Source organism: Saccopteryx bilineata, chromosome 3, assembly GCF_036850765.1.
Source record: "Saccopteryx bilineata isolate mSacBil1 chromosome 3, mSacBil1_pri_phased_curated, whole genome shotgun sequence".
Classification (NCBI taxonomy): Eukaryota; Metazoa; Chordata; class Mammalia; order Chiroptera; family Emballonuridae; genus Saccopteryx; species Saccopteryx bilineata.
In genome coordinates this window covers 285,117,925-285,142,191 of record NC_089492.1, presented here as the reverse complement: position 1 = coordinate 285,142,191, position 24,267 = coordinate 285,117,925, and positions in this window count along the sequence as shown.

Sequence of the window (24,267 nt, the reverse complement as noted above, 5' to 3'; positions counted from 1 at the left end):
CAGCAGATTAGTCCACTAGAATGTGTACGTGACCCAAGTCACCACCACTTCCAGATAACCTGTGTTAACAAGCAGCAGGATAAGGAAGCAGGGTTGTCCAGGAAGGGAGATGGGTTATGACAGACATAGAGAAAGGGGTGTGAATGGGGCAGCAGCTGTGACTTCTAAGCAGACCTTGCCTAAAAAATAGCACCTGCCAGGTATGGAGTGAAAAAAATACTGTTATTGTTCCTCACTTTTCCAGATGAGGAAACTAAGCTCAGAGGCAACTACCTTGGAAACAAGTTGTAGCAACAAGTGTTGATTGTATTTTTTCCCAGAAGCGCTGTTTTCCTATTGAGGCTGCCAGCCAGCTTTTGTGTGTGTGTTTGTGTGTGCGTATTTGTGTGAGTGTGTGTGACAGAGACAGAGGGACAGATAGGGACAGACAGACAGGAAGGGAGAGAGATAAGAAGCATCAGTTCTTTGTTGTGGGACCTTAGCTGTTCATTGATTGCTTTCTCATATATGCCCTGACCAGGGGGGCTACAGCAAACTGAGTGACCCCTTGCTCAAGCCAGCGACCTTGGGCTCAAGCTGGTGAGCTTTGCTCAAACCAGATGAGCCTGCGCTCAAGCTGGCGACCTTGGGGTTTCAAACCCACGTCCCAGTCCACTGTGCCACTACCTGATCAGGTTGCCAGCCAGCTTTAACTCACTCAGTTTCGAGCCCCCTTCCCTGTAGTTGGTGCTGTTAACTTCAACGTCCCAGATCTGAGCTCAGTATTGAGACACATGGGTGGACTTGAATGTTCTGAGACTGATGTTGCCTATGAACTCTGTTCTTCTCCACCCCCTCTTCCTCTTCCCCCTCTTACCTTCTTTTAACTCAATCTTTTAAGCTTCCCTCACCTGTTGCTCCCACCCATGAACTTGCAAGGGCAGAATAGCTCTGTTGCAATTTGGTGTTTGAGGCTCATAGGTAATTTGTTGGTTGCTGTGTTTTCTCTCTTAGTAATGTTGAAGGTGTGGGTCATGAACGGTTTCATTTGCATTCTTTGTTGACCTTACGTGTGTTTAGATGTATTAACTCGGTTCATCCATTTGATGGACACATTTCTTTGGTTACTGATAGTTGCCTTTAGTGCCAGAAACCATCAGATCTACCCTTCATCCTCTGCACCCTGCTCAGGGCCCCCGGAGGCTAACGTACGGCTTAGCTTGTGCATTCTCCAGCTTCATGTGGGATCCAACCAATGGTAAGGGAGCGGCAGAATTCAGAGGGAGTAAGAGAAGAGAGGGGAGTCAGGGTACTTTTCTGCCAGCTCCACTCCGCCCTGTCACTTGGGGGTGACGCCTACCTTTACCACTGCTCTCTCTGTCTCAGGGTGCTTCAGGCTTAAGAGTGGTAATAAAGCTGTTGCTCCTTTCTCTGGGCACAAACTCCAGTGGTTTCTCTCTATGCCCATTCTGGACACATCATTTAAATGGGTCATCCACTGTGACCTTCTGTGTCTGGCATCTCTCACTCAGCACACTGTTTTCAAGGTTGTAACATTATGTCTCAGTATATCATTCCTTCTTGTCACTGAGTAATATCCCACTCTGCGGACAGACCACATTTTGTTTATTCATTCATCCGTTGATGAGCATTTGGTTGTTTCCACTTTTAGGTGATTGTGAACTGGTGATCATTTAGTAATTTTACATTCAATCATTTGAGAAATTCATATCTATATGTAATTGTATATAATTATATATACAATTTTAATATACTTCTCAATACTGCTAAAGAGTTATAATTTTATAGTCCACCAAATTTAATATTCTTTTTTTTTTTTTGTATTTTTCTGAAGCTGGAAACGAGGAGAGACAGTCAGACAGACTCCTGCATGCGCCCGACCAGAATCCACCCAGCACGCCCACCAGGGGGTGACACTCTGCCCACCAGGGGGCGATGCTCTGCCCCTCCGGGGCATCGCTCTTTTGCGACCAGAGCCACTCCAGCGCCTGGGGCAGAGGCCAAGGAGCCATCCCCAGCACCCGGGCCATCTTTGCTCCAATGGAGCCTCGCTGCGGGAGGGGAAGAGAGAGACAGAGAGGAAAGAGAGGGGGAGGGGTGGAGAAGCAGATGGGCGCTTCTCCTGTGTGCCCTGGCCAGGAATCGAACCCGGGACTTCTGCACGCCAGGCTGACGCTCTACCACTGAGAATATTCTTAATATTATTACACTGCTCACAAAAATTAGGGGATAGTTCATAGCTTCATATTCATTTTGAAATATCCCCTAATTTTTGTGAGCAGTAAATTTTCTAATTTCATAAATAGTGCCTAGATTTTTTTTTTAACTGAGACAGAGACAGAGTCAGAGAGAGGGATAGATAGGGACCCCAGACAGACAGGAATAGAGAGAGATGAGAAACATCAATCATTAGTTTTTCATTGCAACACCTTAGTTGTTCATTGACTGCTTTCCCATATGTGCTTTGACCGTGGGCCTTCAGCAGACCGAGTAACCCCTTACTCAAGCCAGCGACCTTGGGTCCAAGCTGGTGAGCTTTGCTCAAACCAGATGAGCCCGCGCTCAAGCTGGCAACCTTGGGCTCTCGAACCTGGGTCCTCCGCGTCCCAGTCCGATGCTCTATCCACTGCTCCACTGCCTGATCAGGCAGTGTCTAGATTTTTTTAAATTTAATTATGTTGCTATAAAAATCTTTATAAATATGTAGCCTTTTTGTCCTTTTAGATCAGGGTTCCTCAACCTTGACCCTATAGATTTGGGACCAGATAAATCTTTGTTGGGGTGGTGGCAAGGGGCTGACCTACATACTGAGCAGCATTCTTTTTGTTTTTCTTTTTTTTTATTTTGGTGACAGAGACAGAGAGAGACAGAGGAACAGACAGGAAGGGAGAGAGCTGAGAAGCATCAGTTCTTTGTTGTGGCACCTTAGTTTCACAGTGATTGCTTTCTCATATGTACCCCGACCAGGGGGAATATGGCAGACTGAGTGACCCCTTGCTCAAGCCAGTGACCTTGGGCTCAAGCTAGTGAGCCTTGCTGAGCAGCATTCTTGGCCTCTATACCCCTTCACCCAAATTGTGACAACCGAAAATGACTCCAGACAAGAAGCACCCATTTGCTTCTCCACCCCCCCCTTCCTCTCTGTCTCTCTCTTCCCCTCCCGCAGCCAAGGCTCCATTGGAGCAAAGATGGCCCGGGCGCTGGGGATGGCTCCTTGGCCTCTGCCCCAGGTGCTAGAGTGGCTCTGGTCGCAGCAGAGCGTCACCCCTGGTGGGCGTGCCAGGTGGATCCCGGTTGGGCGCATGCGGGAGTCTGTCTGACTGTCTCTCCCCGTTTCCAGCTTCAGAAAAAAAAAAAAAATGACTACAGACATTGCTAAATGCCCTCTGGGGGGATAAAACCGCCTGGGTTGAGAACACTGTTTTAGATATTTTACTCGAGATAAAGGCCCAAGAATGAGAAACTTTGAGTTAAAGGCTATGAGCACGTTCACAGGTCTCTGTGATAATGAGTTATCCTCTAACAGTCTTTGTCACAAGGGTCTGGAGAATGGAATCAGGTGTCCTCATGGAAGCAAGAGGGCATCTGTGACAGAGTGGTCCTTATGGGCAGGGTAAAGAATGGCTTCCCACTGCTGCTTGCACTCCTGCAGGGGGCACCTTTCACTTTGCAGCCCCTGGGAAGTGCCCACCTCCAGGCAGACATTGCTCGTTTAGAGCACAACACGAATGTGGCAGCCTCTGACACATGGGGGTCGTTGTGAAGAATGAGCAGGTGCCGGCTTAGATCCTGCAAACACTCTGGAAATGGAGAAGGGGAGGGAGGGAAGGCACAGAGAACAGAGAGCGGGCATAGGACAGGGGGGGAGCCAGCCACGCTGAGGGGGGGTCATAATCGTGAATGGCTTGGTGTGGGGGACACACGTGAGGACAAAATCATGAATGGCCGTCCCAGAATGTCCACATGAGGGATATTAATAGAGCTGTTCCAGGAGAGGACACTCTGTGCTTGGGGAGAGTGTGAAGGAAGCAGGCCCTGTGACAGCCCCACCACTGGAAACGGGAGAGGCGTTGGCAAGGCACCGAAGGCCCTCTGGCCAGCTCATGTCCCCTGACGTTACTCCCCAGTGAAGTCAGCCATCCCCAGGCAGGCTCAGAGTCCCAGGCCCTCCGAGGCTAGCTGCAACCTCCTGGACATGGTTGGGGACCTGAAGCTGTGCCCCCCCCTTACTTAAGAAGCCATGTGAAGCCATATAAGGGACTGAGAAAGTAGCTAGGTGTGAAAGAAAAATCAGAAAGGGGCATTATACTGGGTTGAAGAATATTCCCCAGAATGCATGTCCACTCAGAACCTGAGAATGTGACCTTAGTTGGAAATAGGGTCTTTACAGGTGTAATTAGTTAAGATGAGGTCCTATTGGAGTAGGGTGGGCCCTGAATCCAATATGATTGGTGTTCTTATAAGAAGAGGAGAGAGGCCCTGGCCGGTTGGCTCAGCGGTAGAGCGTCGGCCTAGCGTGCAGGAGTCCCAGGTTCGATTCCAGCCAGGGCACAAGGGAGAAGAGCCCATCTGCTTCTCCACCCCTCCCCCTCTCCTCCCCCTCTCCTTCCTCTCTGTCTCTCTCTTCCCCTCCCGCAGCGAGGCTCCATTGGAGCAAGGATGGCCCGGGCGCTGGGGATGGCTCTGTAGCCTCTGCCTCAGGTGCTAGAATGGCTCTGGTTGCAACAGAGCAACAGCCCAGATGGGCAGAGCATCGCCCCCTGGTGGGCATGCCGGGTGGATCCCAGTCGGGTGCATGCAGGAGTCTGTCTGACTGCCTCCCCGTTTCCAACTTCAGAAAATACAAAAAAAAAAAGAAGAGGAGAGACACAAACACATATAGAGAGGAAGCCATGTAAAAACATAGGCAGCCCTGGCCGGTTGGTTCAGTGGTAGAGCGTCAGCCTGGCATGCAAAGGTCCCGGGTTCGATTCCCGGCCAGGGCACACAGGAGAAGCACCCATCTGCTTCTCTACCCCTCCCCCGTCCTTCCTCTCTGTCTCTCTCTTCCCCTCCCGCAGCCGAGGCTCCATTGGAGCAAAGATGGCCTAGGCGCTGGGGATGGCTCCTTGGCCTCTGCCCCAGGCTCTAGAGTGGCTCTGGTTGCAAAAGAGCAACACCCTGGAGGGGCAGAGCATCGCCCCCTGGTGGGCAGAGCATCGCCCCTGGTGGGCGTGCCGGGTGGATCCCGGTCGGGCGCATGCAGGAGTCTGTCTGACTGTCTCTCCCGGTTTCCAGCTTCAGAAAAATACAAAAAAAAAAACAAAAACAAAAACAAAAAAAACAAAAACAAAAAAACCAGAGGCAGAAGTTGGAGTGATATGTCTATGAGCCAAGGGACACCAAGGATTTCAGGCAACCACCAGAAGCTGGAAGAGGAAAGAAAGGATCCTCCCTGAGAGCCTTCAGAGGAGCATGGCCCTGCCGACACCTTGATCTCAGACTTCCAGCTTCCAGAACTATGAGAGAATGAATTCCTGTTGTTATAAGCCACCCAGTTTGTGGTGCTTTTGCTACAGGGAAGAACACAGCTGTGTTGTATTTGCAAAGAGTCTTTGGTCTGGGCTCCTGTGTCCTTTATGGGCAATATCATGTAGTGAGGCAGAGATTGGGGTCCTGGAGTCAGCCTTCTCAGGTTCAAATTTCAGTAATCCTTCTTACTAGCAGTGGCAGATTGCATCTCCAACAATGGCTGCAAGATCTCCCAACCAACATACCCTTCCTGTAATGGGTCTTTGACTCTCCTCCCATCTAAAAGTGGGTACAGATTCCCTCCTCTTGAGTCTGGACAAGCTTGTGACTATGGTAGAAGTAATGCTTTGTGATGGCTTCTCAGGCTGGGTCATAAAAGGTGAAGTGGCTTCTGTTTTACTCACCGGAACATTTGCATTGGAGCCTTGAGCTGCCTTGGGGTTGCCATGTTGTGAGGAAGCCCAACTAGCCTACCCAGAGATGCCCTGAGGACATATGAAGAGAGAAATGCCTGGTCAGACCCTACCTGTTCCAGCTCCAGCCACTGTCTGACAGCAATAGCTAATTTGTTATGCAGCAATAGCTGACTAATACAGTTAAATACTATTATCTCTATTTTAAAGATGATAAAAAGTAAGGCATTCCTTCATCTCTTCAACACTATGCATTAAATGTCTCCTATATTCCAAGCACTGTCTAAGCATACATACCCCACCAGTCTATTTTGCTCTCTCCTACTCTTAGATGAAGGTCATAGTTAAGTCTTTTCTTCTTGAACCACATGGTCCCTGGTTGACTTCAATCCCAGTTCTGCAGGAGGTGTCTACTTATGTCCTAAAATTGGCCACTCCTGTAGGCCCACACCCTTCTGTCTGGGTGACTTGTACCATTTTGTTTTGTTTTAATTGATTTGAGAGAGCGAGAAGAGAGAGAAACATTGATTTGTTGTTCCACTTATTTATTCATTCATTGGTTAATTCTTGTATGTGCCCTGATAAGGGGTTGAACCTGCAACCTTGGTACATTGGGATGATGCTCTATCCAACTGAACTACCTGGCCAGGGCTGTCTGGGTGACTTTTAAGTTTCATGCCCCCCTGGGTTAGCCCCTGTCACCACCAGTCAGCTCAGCTGCTCTCACTCTCAGAAACAAACAAGGACGCAGTGGACTTTAAAAAGCATGTATTTCCAGCTACGTTGTTTAAATAGAAAAAGAAGGCCCTGGCCAGTTGGCTCAGTGGTAGAGCGTCGGCCTGGTGTGCGGGGGACCCGGGTTCGATTCCCGGCCAGGGCACATAGGAGAAGCGCCCATTTGCTTCTCCACCCCCACCCCCTCCTTCCTCTCTGTCTCTCTCTTCCCCTCCCACAGCCAAGGCTCCATTGGAGCAGGGATGGCCCGGGCGCTGGGGATGGCTCCTTGGCCTCTGCCCCAGGCGCTAGAGTGGCTCTGGTCGTGGCAGAGCCACGCCCCGGAGGGGCAGAGCATCGCCCCCTGGTGGGCAGAGCTTTGCCCCTGGTGGGCGTGCCGGGTGGATCCCGGTCAGACGCATGCGGGAGTCTGTCTGACTGTCTCTCCCCGTTTCCGGCTTCAGAAAAATACAAAAAAAAAAAAGAAAGAAAAAAGAAAAAGAACCCGAGGCCCAGAGAGGGAGGCCATCTGCCCTGATCACACAGCCAGCTCCTTGCCTCCCTCCTTTCCTGCTGTGGACGGATGTCCTGAGCCCAGTGAGCACAAGGGAGGCCCGCACGGCAGGCCCTACAGACTCAGAGACTGAAAGGAACCACACAGGATGCTCTGAACATAAAAATTCCTAACTGAAAGCCAGCCATGGCAGAGTCACATCTGAGGCCTGTAGCTTCCCTGACAAAGGTCAGTCTTCACCTTAGCTGAGCCTGCTCATTGTCTTTTTTGCGTGGAAGGTAACATACTTTTGAAATGTCAGAGTGATTTCCTTTTCCAGACCCCTCAGGGAACAACCCCTGCCCAGAGCAGAGACCGCAGTAACTTGTTCCCTTGCTGTTCCTCACATACCATCTCTGCATGCTGTGAATGTTCACTGTTAACTGTTCTGCACCCAGCAGTGGAAAAGATGTATTTGTCTCTCTTTTTAAAATGGATTCTTTTTTTCAGAGAGAAAGAGGCAGGAATTGGGAGAGAGAGAGGGAGGAGAGAGATGAGAAGCATCAACTCGTAGTTGCTTCACTTTAGTTGTTTATTGATTGCTTCTCATATGTGCCTTGAAGGGGTGGGGGGAAGGCTCAAGGCGAGCCAGAGATCCCTTGTTCAAGCCAGTGACCCTGGGCTCAAGCCAGCAACCTTGGGAATCATGTTGATGATCCCATGCTCAAGCCGACAAGCCCACACTCAAGCTGGCAATCTTGGGGTTTTAAACCAGCAAACCAGGAACCTCAGCATTCCAAGTTGACGCTCCAGCCACTGCGCCACCACCGGTCAGGCAGAAGTGTTTGTCTCTTCATTTCATTCTTTATCCAATCCCAGAGATTTCCCCGCTTTGCTTTCTCCCACCCCCTTAATCTACCAACAGTGGGTCTCATACAATCCTCCTTACGCCTCCTGCTTTGATTCTAAAGTATAAAATAAGCTGTAAAATTGACATTCTCTGGAGCATTTTCTCAATTCATTGAGATTTTGCTTTCCGGTAATTGTCCTCTGTTTGGCTCAAACAAATTCATATAGATTCTCTACAGGTTTGGATGTTTCTTCTGTCAACATCTCCTTCCTGAGCTCAGATCTACACCAGGAGGTTTCTAAGAGCCCTGTAAACAAGGCAGTTACCAAGCACATCCCACTTGGCATGAACGCTGAAGGCAATGATCTCGCTCACAGCGAGGGTGAAATGAGCACTCCCAGGCTCGTTAGCTTTTATGTTTATGACTCTGGGGCACAGAAAGGCCATGTGCCTTGCCCAAAAGGGCCCTGGTGCATACCTGATGGTGTCAGCGTCGGTGGTCTCACCCGCCCCACTGCTCAGTCCTCGAGGGCTGGGTCCGTATGAACCAGCAGGCATTACTGGGCTGGACCTTGAGATGCTGCCCCTTCAAGTGAGCTTTGCAGCCCGGGGCCTATGGTGGACATGTGTGTAGCCCCTCCCCTGCTCTGTCTGGAGACTCATTCTAGGGGCTTCGGTGGGGGAAAGGCCAAGGCCCTGTCCCTGAGACCTAGGCCAGTGCAGACAGAAACCTCAGGATCTGCCTGACATGGACCTTGCATTATAGCTATTGAAAAGGTTTGCGGGTGGGGGGAGGGATTGGGGGCTGTCACCCCAGACTCTGCCCAGAACAAAGACAGGGAGGGCTCAGGGAATGTTCCAGGGCTCAAGAAGCCCAGTTCCCTGCTCAGGGCTGTTGGGTTCTCAGAGTGGGGTGTCTCTTCCTTTCTCATTCTCTTTGCCGTTGAGCATGTACTATATGCCAGGCATAGAGGGCCACTGGAAAAGTTCTTTCCAAGAACATGACAGTTAAGACTTGGAGAATGAGGCCTGACATCAGCTGGTAGTGCAGTGGATAGAGCATCGGGCTGGCATGTGGAGGACCCAGGTTCGAGACCTCGAGGTCGCCAACTTGAGCGCGGGCTCATTTGGTTTGAGCAAAAAGCTCACCAGCTTGAGCCAAAGGTTGCTGGCCTGAGCAAGGGGTCACTTGGTCTGCTGTAGCCCCACGGTCAAGGCACATATGAGAAAGCAATCAATGAACAACTAAGGAACCGCAAGGAAGAATTGATGTTTCTCACCTCTCTCCCTTCCTCTCTGTCTGTCCCTATCTGTCCCTCTCTCTGACTTTCTCTGTCTCTGCCACACACACACACACACACACAAAAGACTTGGAGAATGAGGATGCCTGTAGGCAGCAAAGGAAGAAAAAAAAAAAAAAAGACTTGAGCCTGGCCTATGGTGGCGCAGTGGATAAAGCATAGACCTGGAATGCTGAGGTCGCCAGTTCAAAACCCCCGGCTTGTTGGGTCAAGGCATATATGAGAAACAGCTACTATGAGATGATGCTTCCCATTTCTCCCCCTGGCTTGCTCTCTCTATTCTCCCTCTAAAATCAATAAATAAAATCTTATTTAAAAAAAAACCTAAAGAATGAGGAAGAGCCAAGATTCCAGGGAAGAGTGACCCTACAGTGGTCGGAGGAGCTGGCACCAGTGGGCTGGAGCAGGGAGGGGGGAGGCTAATTAACAGCCCCCCACAGATGGCCACATCCTAATCCCGCCACCTGCAAATGTTACCTTAGTGGCAACAAAAGGACTTTGCGTATGTGCCTAAGTGAAGGATTTTGAAATGGAGAGATTATTTTGGATCATCCAGGTGGGCCCTAAATGCAATCACAGGTGTCTTCAGAAGGAGGCAGAGGGAGGCTTGGCACATGCAGAGCTGAGAAGGCGCCATGACCAAGCAGACAGAGGTTGGAGTGGTGCGGCCACCAGGAGCAGGAAGACACAGGAGTCTCCCCAGATCCTTCCTGGGAGTGCGTCCCCCATATGCACACCTTGACTTAAACTCAGTGATAAATTTTTTTGAACTTTTATTTATTGTCTTTAGAGAGAGAAAGGAAGTGAGAGAGAGACAGAGGGTAACATCGATTCATTTCTCCACTTATTTATGCATTCATTGGTTGATTCTTTTCTTATTTTTATTTTTTTAAATGAGAGGAGGGGAGATAGTGAGACAGACTCTCACATGTGCCCCAACCAGGATCCACCCGGCAACCCCAGTCTGAGGCCAATGCTCGAAGCAACCGAGCTACTTTTAGCACCTGACACTCAGACCAACTGAGCTATCCTCAGTGTCCTGGGCTACCCTTGAACAAATTGAGCTACTGGCTGCGGGAGGGGAAGAGAGAGAGAAGGGGGAGAGGGAGGGGTGAGAAGCAGATGGTCATTTCTCCTGTGTGCCCTGGCCAGGAGTCAAACCCGGGACATCCATAAGCCAGGCCGACACTCTATCCATGGAGCCTGCCGGACAGGGCCCATTGGTTGATCCTCGTGTAGAACCACAATCTTGGTGTATGGGACAATGCTCTAACCAGCTGAGCTACCAGCCAGTGCTAGGCCAGTAGCACTAAGTTTGGACTTCTGGCCTCCAGAACTGGGAGAGCTCCATTGCCATTGTCTTAAAGCAGCAAGTTTGGGGTGGTTCATTTCAGCAGCCACTGGACACTAATGGCGAGGGCTTGGAGGGGAGCTGCAGAGCCAGGTCAGGGCGGCAGTGGACGGGAAGGAGTTCGGATTTTGTTCTTGGCATGCGCCCCCCTCACCCCTTCTCTCACCTCCTCCCTTCTCCTTCTGACGCACCCCAATACTCTTCAGCCCCTTCTCAAATCATTTAACTTGTTTCGGTAAGCAGGCATCCACTTTGAAACGGTAAACAATGTTAAATCTTTGGAGGAAAGAAAAGTCAGAGGGAAGCAAACCCCTCAGCTCATCTCTCTCTCTCTCCTTCTCCCCGCCATCCCCAACTCTCCTCAAATGTCGCTTCAAGGTGCACCTCCCGCCCTGTGTGGGAACCGGAGGCCCGAGCTGCAGCCCTGCCCTGCCCAGCTCCTGGCTGGCTGTCAGCACCCTCGGCCAGCACAACTCCAACAGCTGACAAAGCCCCACGACCTGCTTGTCTGCAGCTTGGGCCTCTGGTCCTGATAAGTTGGGCCTGTCAGCGCCGTGTCTACACCTGCTCCTGACCAGGCCACCCGGAGGCCACCCCTGGTCTGTGCTTCCTGCTGACTGTTTACGGCCCAGCCCTGGCCACCGTGCCTAGGTTAGGCAGCAGTCACCTTGAAATGGCCCCAGGGAGCCAGGCTTGAAGCGGCAGAATTGAGAAGGACAGTTCGTTCCGGCTGTGGAGGGGGGCCACTGGGTGGAGATCTTCTGCGCAAGTGCTGTCCAGGCTCCTGTTTCTAGATTTGTCCCTGCAGGGTTCCGGTCGCCCACGAGGCTCACAGCATCCGGGTCCCCTAAGGTAGCCAGCCAGACTGGGGTTGGGGAGGAGGGTGGTGGGTGGACAGATCCTAACCCCTGGAAGGTATTTGGCATTACTGACTGTCATAATTAGGGAGGGGGTGCTACCTTCAGCTGATGAGGAGACCAGGGGCACTGTTAAACATCCTATAGTGCAGGGGTCCCCAGACTTTTTACACAGGGGGCCAGTTCACTGTCCCTCAGACCATTGGAGGGCCGGACTATAAAAAAAAAACTATGAACAAATCCCTATCACACTGCACATATCTTATTTTAAAGTAAAAAAAAAAAAAAAACGGGAACAAATATAATATTTAAAATAGAGAACAAGTAAATTTAAATCAACAAACTGACCAGTATTTCAATGGGAACTATGCTCCTCTCACTCTCCACCAATGAAAGAGGTGCCCCTTCCGGAATTGTGGGGGGGGCCGGATAAACGGCCTCAGGGGGCCACATGCGGCCCGCGGGCCGTAGTTTGGGGACCCCTGCTATGGTGCACAGGACACCTCACAACAAAGAACTGTCCATCCCCAATATGTCAACGTTGAGGAGGGTAAAGAACTCGGAGCTGGAGAACACAAGAGCAAGCCTGGAAATGGGGCACCTGGATGCCTCACCCAGGGAGACAGAAGCCACGTCTAAGCACCCTAGGCCTGGGTATAGACCAGAGCCAGGCACAGCCCACCCTCGGACCTAACGGCTAAGGAAGTCCAGACTCCCCAACGTCTCCCCAGGCTTGCTCATTGCAGCCTGCCAGGCCCTGCCTGGCCCTTCCCTGCCTCCCCTGCCTGCAAACACCAAATGCAGGTGCCTCCTGACCCTGCCGCCTCTCACCTCAGGATGCCACAGGAAACAGCCTCGGTGTTCCTGAGCTGGGCACTGTGCCAAGCGGTTATCTTCCTCGTGGTGTTTCTACACAGCAGGTTGGGGAAGGGAGAGATAATTACCAACCCCATTTTACAGACAAGAAAACTGAGGCCCAGAGCTATTAACTAACTTACCCAAGGGCTCTGTTATGGTCGTATGGAAGCCCCAAACATCAGAACCTCAGAATTAGCCCATTTGGAGATAGGGTCCTTCACAGAGGTAATCAAACTTAAGGAAGGTCATTAGGGTGGGTCCTGATCCAATAGGAGTGGTGTCCTTATAAAAAGGGGAGTTTGGACAGAGACATGCACACATTCGAATAGGAAGGCAGAAGCCAGGGTGATGCTCCTACAAGCCAAGGACCCCAATGATTGCCAATAAACCCCCAGAAGCTGAGAGGGGCTCAATAGGGTCTCCCTCTCAGTCCAGAGGGGACCAACCCTTCTCACACCATGCCCTTGGAATTCTAGCCCCCAAGCTTGTGAGACAAGAAATTTCTGTTGTTTAAGCTGCTTGGTTTATAGCTCTTTGTACCTAGCCAACAAATACAGTTGCGTAGCTGCTAGTGATGAGCTCTGGGTGGAGCTCAGACCTATCCAACTCCAGACAGTCTCAAACCATGTCCTAGCATTCCTCTGGGCCAGCCACCCTGCACGTCACAAGTCCTCATAAGTAAGGCTTCAGCTTCCAGAAGTTTCATTTGGCTGCTGCTCATAACACCTGAAAGAATGCTGTAACTACCACATTGGATCAGTATAAGCAAGCACCATCCCAGGCTGTACAGTGGGATGCGTCTTACTTAAGGGATAATTAGTCTGGGCCACGTGGCTGGTGGTAAGTAGCAGCTGAGTTATCAGGAATAGAACCTGGGCTCTGGAGGTCTGAACCTCTGGCTCCACTCCTGCCTCCACCAGCCATATGATCTTGGGAGAATCACTCATGATCCTCCAGCCTCAGGCTTCCCAGTCTGTAAAATGGGTATAACAATTGTGTCTACACCCATAGGGTCCTCATGAACATTAAATGAGATGATGCCTGCAAACTGCTCACTTGGCACATTGTAATCCTTTAAAACTGCTCTGTTAGTATGATTGCTGCTAATATGATGACCCTATCTTAAACCTCATTAAATTTCATCTCCTGGTCCCCTCTGACATTTTTCAGCACCCTGCCCTGTTTCTCAGAGCTGAGCTCTGGACGGCTTGGAGAGTCAGGATAGGGGTGCTGGGGCCCACCTGGCACACTTTTCTTCTTGAGTCCCCAAGGAAGTCACATGGGTGATCACACTCAGAGCACGAAGGGCTGTCAGCAGCCCTGCCACATTCCAGGGATACTTAGCTGTTTGAGTGGATGAGAGCCTGTCTGCCATCCCACGGGATCTTTGCCCCAAAGCAGGAGAACCTAGACCCCGCCCCGGCAGGCACCACTAACCGCGCCTGAGGCTATGGCACCAGTCCACCCAAATCTGTTCCACAAAGGACCATGTTCCCATCCTGGTAGGAGACCTAGAAAAATTCTCCGAAAAGATGGAAGGGCAGCCAAGGATGGGCACCCCGAAGCCATCCTGCAGGTCTCCCGCGTCTGAGAAGTCCGGCTGGCCTGCCTCCACTCCTCGGGTCTTGGCACACTTCTGCTGACCCTGACCGTGAGCCTGACACGCTGCTGGGCAAAGTGGCCCTGCCCTGGAGGAATCTGTAGTCAAGAAGGACGGAAAGACTAATACATTTTTTGTGGTTATATTTTGCTTTGCTGTGCTATTAATGACAAAGACCAGATCTCACAGTTTCCCACCAAAACACAGAAATAAGCAATAGAAAAGTAACAAAGGAGAGGGCCGCATCATCACATGATAAAACCTGGGTATGCGGGCGATGGGACGGGGGGAGTGTGGTAGACAAACGGCTTTTTGTTTTTGTTTTTCTTATTTTATGTTTTGCAAAAAAAAAGTAAGACATGTTCATAGTAATAAAAAGGAAATCATAAGGCCCTGGTCGGTTGGCTCAGTGGTGGAGCATCGGCCCAGCATGTGGATGTCCCAGGTTCGATTCCTGGCCAGGGCACACAGGAGAAGTGCCCATCTGCTTCTCCACCCCTCCCCCTCTCCTTCCTCTCTGTCTCTCTCTTCCCCTCCCGCAGCTAGGGCTCCATCCAAGCAAAGTTGGCCCAGGCACTGAGGATGGCTCCATGGCGTCTGCCTCAGGTGCTAAAATGGCTCCAGTTGCAACCAGAGCCACGTCCTGGATGGCCAGAACATCACCCCCTGGTTGGCATGTCGGGTGAATCCTCGTCTGGAGCATGCGGGAGTCTGTCTCTCTGCCTCTCCAATACTCACTTCAGAAAAATACCAAAAAAAAAAAAGGAAATCAAACTTCTGAACAGGGTGCACCCGTCCGGAGCCCCACCCTTGGCCCGCACCCCTCCCGGCCGGGCACTGGTCCAGCCCACACAGCTCCTGCGTGGACAGCCCACCACATCCAGCACACACATCTGCCTGGTTGCACTAAGGAAGGAAACCCCCGCCCCCGAACCAAGAAACTTCAAGGACATTTTATGTTTTAGGCCAAACGTTCAGAGAGATTTTGTAAAGGACACCTTTGTAACTGTTGAAATTGTATGTCTTGTACTGTTACTGTAATGTACTTCATTCCCTGCATTGGAATGCCTCTGGTACAGACAGCGAAGCAAGCAAAAGGGGTAGAATGTTGGCCAAATAAGTTTGTAAAATATGATTTTTATACTTTTGTGTGATTTACAGTGAGGGCTAGGCAACACCAGCTAAAAATGGTCAGTGAAGTTACAGATTGCCTTCCTGCTTGGGAAGAGCTATTATTTTGCTAATGGAGAGGTTTTCAGAATAGAAAGTTTGAAAGAAGGAAGGAAGGAGAAATCAGACCTCCCCCTTCTCCTCCACTGAGGAGGAAGAGAACCGAAAAGGAATGCAAGGAGAAGGGAGCCCACAGATTATCTGAATAACCCCTTCCTCTTTCTTTTTCTTAAAAGTTTTTAAGACTTTAATGGGCCAATGCTTATTCTCTGACCTCACTTAAACCTCCTCCCATCCTGAAGTCCTGTGATTGACGTGTGTACCTCTAGACACAGGGATCACGGGCCCCTTGCCTGTAAACCTGTGTTCTGTAAAGGGTATATAAGATGTAAGAATCTAACTTCGGGGAGCACGCGTTTGACTTGCCTCTTTTGGAGTCATGCTGCCCCACTAGCTAATTAAATCCTACTTCCGTCATCAGGTTGTCTGGGCGTTTTTGTCTTCCTTTGATTCTTGTAATAGCACAACCAGGATTTTGCCTATTTCTACTCTTTTACGTTATTAAGCTATTCAGTTACTAAATTGCTATAATTAACTGAATAATCTTAGAGACAATCCTATGTGAACATATATTGACTTACTAGCATAATCATGTAACATTAAGTCCAAACCAGGATGCTTTTGAGCACGGAGTGGGTGATGTTAAAAACCAGGCAATGGCCTGACCTGTGGTGGCACAGTGGATGGGGCATCGACCTGGAAACGCAGAGGTCACCGGTTCGAATCCCTGGGCTTGCCTGGTCAGGGCAAATGTGGGAGTTGATGCTTCCTACTCCTCCCCCCTCCTCTATCTCTCTCTCTAAAATGAATAAATAAAAAAATATTAAAAAAATAATAAAAAACAAACAAACAAAAAAAAAACCAGGCAATGGACGTAAGCCAGGACGGCCAGGCGAGCGTGCTGGGGGAGACAGCCAGGAGGTGAATATAGTTTAGCAACTGCACACATCTTTTTGAGTATTTCACATGTTTTCCAAGCATGTGACAGGAGGCTCCAGGGTGCAAAGCACCTCGGGACAGGTTCTGTGCCCCCACAGGCTCTGCGTTGCCGGGCCTCACATCTGAGGGACTCCCAGGGAGACGGTCTGGGATTCAGAGGGGTCCGTGATCCCGGCTTTGGGGAGGGCATGCACATCATTTCCCTCATGGCTTTCTCCTACTTTTGCTTCCAATTCCCCCTGAGAGTTGACTCCAGCCCACATACTCATCCACTGTAGTCTTAGAGTGTCTCCAGGGCCCAGGCTGCAGAGCCAGGACAGAGAACTGTGTTGGCCAGTAAGCGAGGAGTCACCCCTGTGACACTGCCCCTAGGCCCTGTGGCAGATGCGAGCGACCCTTCCTCCCACTCCCCCTCCCACCTGCCTCAGTGGCCCAGTCCTCCTTTGCCCCGGCAGCCTGTCTGCAGAAGACACAGCCATTTCCCCTGATTTCCAGGCCCCTGTTGCCCAAGGGTGACCATGGCACTATCTCCTCAGGCTCCGCTCAGCTCAACCTGACGTGTTTCTGAGTACCGCTATGCGCCGGGCACCCCTACGTGCCCGGCACCCCAATGCACTGAACACCCCTATGCGCCCGGCACCCCTACGCGCCTGGCACCCCTATGCACCGAGCACCGCTATGTGCCCGGCACCCCTATGCACCAAACACCACTATGTGCCCGGCACCCCTATGCACCGAGCACCGCTATGTGCCCAGCACCCCTATGCACCAAACACCACTATGTGCCCAGCACCCCTATGCGCCCGGCACCCCTATGCACCGAGCACAGCCGTTACAGCAGTGAACAGACAGCCAGGTTTACCTGGAGCTTCCACCCCCATGGGGAAGGTGGGCACACAGACACGACGAGTGCCAGCAAAGGGCAACAGTCCTGGGGATGGACGCAGACAGGTGTCAGCCTAGGCAGGCCTTTCCACAGAAGTGGCTTTGAAGTTGCCTGAGGGGGCTCAGCTGTGCCAGGAGTTGTGCAGCAGCAGGTGGGCAGGCCTCCAGCGAAGGAACATGGCATGTTGGAGAACAGAAGACGGTTGTGCAGCTGAGGCATGGGATGGGGGCTGGGGGGAACCGGCTGACCTTGGGGGGCCTTCTAGACCACTCCCTCAGGCCATGAGCTGTGATCAAAGGAACTTAAACCAGTATGATAACAGGATCTAATTTGCCACCCTCCCCCACCCTGGCAAACAAGTTGAGGAAAGAAGAACAGTAAATGACAAAGTCCGAGGCCCAGGCCAGGGCCTGGAGGGGGCGCTGAGCCGGAGCAGAGTGGTGGGAATGAGCGCTCTCCGCCCCCCACCTCAGGAAGTCAATCTCATAGGAATGTTCTGGGTTCCCTCCGGGCCGGGTCCCTGAGGGTTGGGGTGAACCCTAAGGACTAGGGGAGACGACAAGGAAAGTCCAGTGATAGGAGTCTTCTGTGACCCTGGGGGACAGGGCCAGAAGCCTAGGCCCGCCTGGGCGAGGACACCTGGCCCCACCCTGGGAGCACCATGCTCCAAGGTAGCCACTTCTTGTGAGCCCCCCTCCCCACTAACACCCCCACACACCCTAGAATGGAGCAGAAAGCATGGGAGGCAAAGAGACAGTCAAAAAAGGAAAAACTTAGCGACAGGAAGGGCAGGCTGCTCCAGGAATGGGCGGATCTGGCCCACACCTTCCCTGCTTGCTGGGCGCAGACGGGAAGCTGTTGGAACTGCTTCAGAATTCTGCGGGAGGGGCGGCTGGGGGCGATGTGCCCATGACCACCGGCCATCAGGCAGTCCCATTGGCCCTGCAGGCTGACCTCATTGCCCAGGCCCGCGGGAGCCCTTCCTGGGGTCACATTCCGTGCTGAAGAGCCCCTCTCCAAGGCCTTGGTTGGCGCCAATGTCTTTTTAGGAACCAAGGGTCTAATTTTAGTGTCCCGGCCTTCGACACCTTCTCAAAATAGCTCCCTGTTTTCCCTCTTGTTCCTGCCCCTCCTTGAAGAAGGTGAACCCCCTATGTCCCTGTGATCTGAGCTGGCGAGCACAGGCCCAAGGCCTTCTATGGGTTTGGGTGGAGGGACCTGTGTCCCGAACGTGTGTTCCGTGTGAGCACACTTGCCTTTCGAGAGGGCAGCTCACGGAGCCCACCATGCCGGGGTGCCACAGCAAAAGCTCCCGCCCCCTCCCTGGCAGTCGGCCATGCTCAGGGCTGGCACACCCTCATGGGGCCCAAAGTCAGGTCCCTGCCCTGGAAATCACGTCTACACCTGTGGGAATCATAGGTCAACTGACACCTTGGCCCAGGGAGCCTCTATTTGCCATGTTGCAGGTTCTATACCATTTTTGTATCAATGATAACAGTTGTTGGGCCTTTTCTGAGCACCTGCTACCTTGCCAAGTGCTTCGTGGCCTTGCTTTCACTTAAGCCTCTGTTATTGTCCCCAAGGTTGCGAAGCCACCAAGGGCGAAACTGGGATTTGAACTCAGGGAACCTGACCCCCAGCCTCTGCTCCCTTGTTCGCGTTGTGTCAGCACACGTCCGTCCTCACAACAGTCCTCGCTCCGCGGCCTCTGTCCCGGCCCCCTCCCCAGAGTGCTCTGCTCAGACTCCTGCAGGCTCTCTGAGTGAGCAGGCCAGAGGGATGGGCCTGCTTGCCTGAGCGCGCTAGTGGTGGATGAAGACACCCTGCTCCAAAGTTCTAAGATCCAGGTGGCATTCCTGGAAGGAGGCTGCAGCCCCCCGAGGTGATGGGTCTGAGACCATATGTGGGTCCATTTCTACATAAGGAAGGTGGTCCTGGGAAACAGCCTGGTGTGGGCATCTGGGCCTGGGCACCACTGTCCTGCAGGGAAATGGGCACATCACAAAGGAGAAAGGCCAGAGTGGGCCTTCCCAGGCCTCCTACTACTACCATCAGAGCCCAAACCTCGTATCCAGGGGCTCCCTGGAGGGACCATGGGAGGCACAGGCTTCCCACTGGGATCCTGCCTGAGGACGGGCTTCTGTGATGGGCTCCTGCCCTGCAGCCCGGGCGTCTGATCGTGGGACCTGGCTCTCCAGAGACCTGGGTGGGGCGGGGGGAGACAGAGATGGCTCTGTGGGGCAGGATGGCAGTGCGCTGACTCAGGTGGGATGGGCCCACTCCACTCGCCACAGCACAGCACATCAGGAACTTGGGGAGCTCCTCCAGACCCCCAAAATGTCTCAAACTGTCTAAATTGGTCCGTGCAGCCCTCGACTGTCAGGACGGGAAAGTGTAATGTATTGTCTGAGTGGATAAACAGCTTCTCTTCTGCAGGGAGCCAGAGCCAGCAGCTTTCTTAAATGTCACCAACCTCCAGAGTCAGTGCTTGGTGCCAGGCGGGTGGGCACACACAGGGCTAGAGGGAGCAGCGGGAAGAAGTGGGAACGGTTAGAGAGGTGCCAAGCCTCGAGGTGACCAGAGGGACGGACAATAACAACACTATACTTCCCATACACAGAATGCACAGGTTGAAAACTCAGACACCTAGAGCGGCCACGTGCCCAGTGTATGGAGCGGAGCAAGCCACCTGGCAAATAGCTCTGACCTTTGACCTAAGCATTGGGGACATCACAGAGCATGCAGAGGCGGACCTAGAGAACTTTGAAGGGAGCGCTCAGTGCTGTTTTGGGGGAGTGTACTTGTATTGTCAGCTACAGAAGTAAATTAAAAATCTTCTGTAAAAATCTGATTTTTAAATCTTGGCCAAAAATTTTTAAAAAGTTTTTCTTTTGCTGTTGAGAGTTTCTTTATTTTTTTTAAGGACTTGAAAAATTAATTTATTGATTTTAGAGAAACAAAGGGGGAGAGAGAGACATCAATTTGTTGTTTCATTTATTTATGCATTGATTGGTTGATTCTTGTATGTGCCCTAAATGGGAATCAAACCCACAATCTTGGCATACTGGTATGACACTCTAACCAGCTGAGCTACCCGGCCAGAGAATGCTGAGAGTGTCTAATAAAACATGTCTGCAGGTCGCTGAGTTCTCAGGTTCAAATCCCTGAGGTCGCCAGCTTGAGCGCAGGCTCATCAGCTTGAATTCAGGGTTACCAGCTCGAGCATGGGATCATAGACATGACCCCATGGTCACTGGCTTGAGCCCAAAGGTCACTGGCTTGAAGCCCGAGGTTGCTGGCTTGAGCAAGGGGTCACTGGCTCAACTGGAGCCCCCTCCCCCGTCAAGGCACATATGAGAAAGCAATCAATGAACAACTAAAATGCCACAACTACGAGTTGATTCTTCTCATCTCCCTTTCTGTTTGTCTGTCTCTCACTCTCACTAAAAAAATTAATTAATTAAATTTAAAAAATAAAAAAGAGAGAACTCTTTTGAAGAAAAAGGGGCCTTGTTTTTTTTTTAAAAGAAAGTATCTGTAGGTGTATCCAGCTATGGGGAGGCTGGGAGGCAGCATTTGCTATGGGATTGTGCTTTTCTGATTTACAAGGCACACTGTCACCCCGACCCTGTGAGCAGATGGGACAGGGCTGCTGTGCCCATCTGACAGACTAGGAAAACTGAGGCCCAGGTGAGTGAAGCACTTTGCTAGTGCCCCACAGCAGTGTTAGAGCATGGATTTAGACTCGGGTCTCTCTGATCCCAAAGAGGGGTGTTTTTTTCCCTCGGCGATATCGAGGCTGTGTGGTGCTGGTGAGGGGCTGCCTGCAGGGGCGGGAGCCACTGTGCACTTCCGCACCAGGAGACCTGTCCCCATCCCGGTACCTGAGCTCCTGGTCCCCTGCTCTCAACACCCCAAGAAAAACTAAGGGTGGAGATAAGGTTGCTGGGGCGCTGATGGGGCATGTGACACGAAGATTTCTGCGGCTCCAAAGACAGCCCTCCCCTCCCTGGGGTCTGGCTGGGTGGAATGCAGAAAAGAAGGGTCAGGTGATGGACAGGGTGTTGGTGATGGACAGATTCCAGTGTCAATCTCAGGAGCTCCAGGCTGAGACCTGCCCCAGCTCCCAGCCACCTCCCCATCCGTGGCTCCCTGTGTCTCACCCGTTCTGGCTCCACGCCCTCCAAAGTGTCCTCTCACCCTGACTGCCTCTTGGGGTCCCGCAGCCCTGAGTTCTGAGATGCCCAGTGGGGGACAAACCACTCAGAAGCCTCCCACAGGACAGAAGCAAACTGGTTTGCTGTGGACCCTGCCCTCAAAGCCAGTGGCATTACTGGTGCCCTAAAGGAGACCTAAGAGAAGCCACTTGGGACCAAAGACAGCCTTCCCCCGCTGGCTCAGTCCACTGTTGCAGGAGGCTCCGCCCTCTGAACAGCCAGGACACGAAGAACACACTATGCAGCTTCCCTGACTCCAGGATCCTGGCTCTGCTGCCCAGCCCTTCCCTGACTGAACTGCCACTTCCTGGGCAGTGGTCTGGTCTGGGGTTCCGCCATCCTCCCCTCTCCCCGCTAGATGCTCTGGCCAGACCCTGACAGTCTGTAGCCCCCGCTCAGAAACACGTGCCCCAAGGTTTGCCACTGGGGCCAGACCAGGCTGTTTGAGGGAACTAAATCAAAACTGCCACCTCCTGGACCGAGTTTTGCTGCTTTTAAAAATCCCTGACTAGGCCCTGGCCGGTTGGCTCAGTGGTAGAGGGTTGGCCTAGCGTGCAGGTGTCCCGGGTTCGATTCCCGGCCAGGGCACACAGGAGAAGCGCCCATCTGCTTCTCCACCCCTCCCCCCTCCTTCCCCTCTGTCTCTCTCTTCCCCTCCCGCAGCCGAGGCTCCATTGGAGCAAAGTTGGCCCAGGCGCTGAGGATGGCTCTGTGGCCTCTGCCTCAGGCGCTAGAATGGCTCTGGTTGCAACAGAGCAACGCCTCAGATGGGCAGAGCATCACCCCCTAGTGGGCATGCTGGGTGGATCCCGGTCGGGTACATGTGGGAATCTGTCTGACTGCCTCCCCGTTTCCAACTTCAGAAAAATACAAAAAAAAATAATAATTCCTGACTTTTTGCCTGACCAGGCAGTGGCACAGTGGATAGAGCATCAAACTGGGACCTGGACGACTCAGGTTCAAAACCCTGAGGCCTCTGGCTTGAGCGTGGGTTCATCTGATTTGAGCACGGGCTCACCAGCTTGAGCGTGGGGTTATAGATATGACCCCATGATCACTGGCTTGAGCCCAAAGGTCACTGGCTTGAGCCCAAGGTCGCCAGCTTGAGTGCGGGCTCATCTGGTTTAAGCAAGGCTCACCAGCGTGGACCCAAGGTCACTGGCTCGAGCAAGGGGTTACTCGGTCTGCTGAAGGCCCACGGTCAAGGCACATATGAGAAAGCAATCAATGAACAGCTAAGGAGCCGCAGTGAAGAATTAATGCTTCTCATCTCTTTCCTTTCCTGTCTGTCAGTCCCTATCTCTCCCTTTCTCTGCCTCTGTCTCTGTCAAAAAAAATAAAATTGGGGGAAAAAAAAATATATATATATATAAAATCCCTGACTTTTTATAGTTGTTTTTTTTTTTGTATTTTTCTGAAGCTGGAAACGGGAAGAGACAGTCAGACAGACTCCCGCATGCGCCCAACCGGGATCCACCCGGCAAGCCCACCAGGGGCGACGCTCTGCCGCGACCAGAGCCACTCTAGCACCTGGGGCAGAGGCCAAGGAGCCATCCCCAGCGCCCGGGCCATCTTTGCTCCAATGGAGCCTTGGCTGCGGGAGGGGAAGAGAGAGACAGAGAGGAAGGAGGGGGGGTGGAGAAGCAAATGGGCGCCTCTCCTGTGTGCCCTGGCCGGGAATCGAACCCGGGTCCCCCGCATGCCAGGCCGACGCTCTACCGCTGAGCCAACCGGCCAGGGCCGACTTTTTATAGTTTAACATCCCATACAAGCATGATGATGTTTGCCTAGCCGGGCTTTATCTAGAAAAGCAAATTAAAAAAATAATAAAGTAGAATTTTTCCCCCAGCCTTATTGTGAAAGAAGTAGGGGGTATTGGAAAATTGGGGTGATGTTTCCAAGTGCCCCAGATGGGGGGCAGATACGAGTGTGGCTGTTGGCGGAAGCTCCCTGCCTCGCCCTCAGTTCTGTCCGACCAGGAGCCCAGCTCTGTCCTTGCTCCTGGACGAAAACGGAGAGGGACACCCTGGTGGAGCTGCAGATCGGCTCCCAGCACATGTGTCAGTTTGGCTCCAAGAAAAATTTTATAAAAATTTTCCAAAAATGGCCTGACCTGTGGTGGCGCAGTGGATAAAGCGTCGACCTGGAAATGCTGAGGTTGCCGGTTCGAAACCCTGGGCTTGCCTGGTCAAGGTACATATGGGAGTTGATGCTTCCAGCTCCTCCCCCCTTCTCTCTCTCTGTCCTCTCTCTCTCTCTCTCTCTCCCTCTCCTCTCTAAAAATAAATAAATTAAAAAAAAAAAAACTTAAAAATTTTCCAAAAATAAAGAAAGAAAGATACATCCCCGTGCTGGGCTCAAACTGCTGCTAGGGCCACGAATATTCCGCGCATGGCTGGAAAGGAAAGCAACACTCATGGACCGCCTGCTATGACTGGGTGCTTTTACATAATGACTCACTTAACCCTGCCACTAACCTAAGCTTTGGGCATCATGACCCCATTTTACTGGTGAGTAAACTGAGGCTCAGAGAGATGAAGCAACTTGTCTACAGTCACACAGCCCCAAACAGACAGAGCTGGGATGTGAACTGAGGTCTGTGTAACTGCAAGGTCTACGCCCTTCCCAATGCTCTGGGAACAGCTGTCTGGGGAGACAGTGAGGTTGGCTCTGACCACTATGCAGCTGGTCCCGCTCAGCAGGGCGCCAGGCCCTTCGTCACAGCCTAGAAATGCTTAAACAAGGACTGAGATTTCTCATGGGAGCTCCGGGGCCTCGCCTGCTGGCCTCAGATTGAGCCACTGCCCAGTCTGGCCCACCTGCTCCCTCAAAGCGAGAGGACACAGCAGGCACGGTCACCCAGACGAAGAGAGAGCCTTTAGCGCCCCCTGCTGGAAACAGGGGAGCAGCATGTTCAGTGAGCCCTGCTTCAGGTCCTTCATCCCTGACCGCAGGGGAGACCGATGAGACAGGACAAAGGGGAGGGGCCAGGCTGCCTCTCAGAAGATTAGCTCCTACACTTGAGCCTATAAACAGGTGTCAGTACC